Source organism: Chinchilla lanigera, unplaced genomic scaffold (genome assembly GCF_000276665.1).
Source record: "Chinchilla lanigera isolate Chin_1 unplaced genomic scaffold, ChiLan1.0 scaffold00032, whole genome shotgun sequence".
NCBI classification, from domain to species: Eukaryota; Metazoa; Chordata; class Mammalia; order Rodentia; family Chinchillidae; genus Chinchilla; species Chinchilla lanigera.
Genome location: NW_004955433.1, coordinates 5,275,981 through 5,277,065, shown reverse-complemented (window position 1 = coordinate 5,277,065; position 1,085 = coordinate 5,275,981).

The window sequence follows — 1,085 nt, the reverse complement described above, 5'->3', positions numbered from 1 at the left end:
TGGCCATTGGTTTGTCATAGATGGATTTGATCAAATTGAGGTAAAGACCATCTTTTCTGATTTTCTGGTTTTTATCATGAATGAGTGTTGGACTTTATCAAAAGCTCTTTCTGCATCTATTGAGATAATCACGTAATTTTTGTTTTTGGCTCTATTGATATGATGTACTGCATTTATTGATTTACATATATTGAACCGCCCTTGTATCCCTGTTATGAATCCCACTTGGCTATGGTATATAATTTTCTTAATTGTTTGCTGCATTCTGTTTGCTAGTATTTTATTGAGTATCTTTGCATCTATGTTCATTAGGGAGATTGGTCTGTAGTTCTCTTTCTTGGTTGTTTTTTTTTCTCTGGTGTTGGTATCAGTGTAATACTTGCCTCCAGAAATGAGTTGGGAGGAATTACTTCCTTTTCAATTTCACTGAAGAGTTTGAGGAGTATTGGCATTTAATCTTCTCTGAATTTCTTGTAGAATTCTGCTGTGAATCCATCAGAACCTGGGCTTTTCTTTTTTGGCAAGTTTTTTTTTATTTCATTAATTGATATTGGGTTATCCAGTATTTTTATATCTTCTTGATTCAACTTTGATAATTTGTACACATCTAGGAATTTATCCTTTTTGTCTGTGTTTTCCAATGTATGGGAGTAAAGATTTTCAAAGTAGGTATTGATGATCTTCTGAATTTCTATAGGAGCTGTAGTGATTTCACCCTTTTCATTCCTTATTGCATGAATCTGAGTTTTTTCTTTCCTTTCTTGATAAGGTTGGCTAAAAGTTTACCAATTTTATTTATTCTTTCAAAGACCCAACTCTTTGATTTATTAATTTTTTGTAGTGTTTTCTTCATCTGAATTGCATTAATTTCTATCTTGATATTTATAATGGCCTCCCTTCTTTGAGCTTTGGACTTGACTTGTTCTTTTTCTAAAAGTTTAAGGTGCAGCATTAGGTTATTTATTTGTTCTCATTCTGTTTTCCTGACATATGAGTTCACCACTATAAACTTCCCTCTTAAGACTGCTTTCAGGGGCTGGGGATTTAGCTCAGTGGCAAAAGCGCCTGCCTGGCAAGCGCAAGGT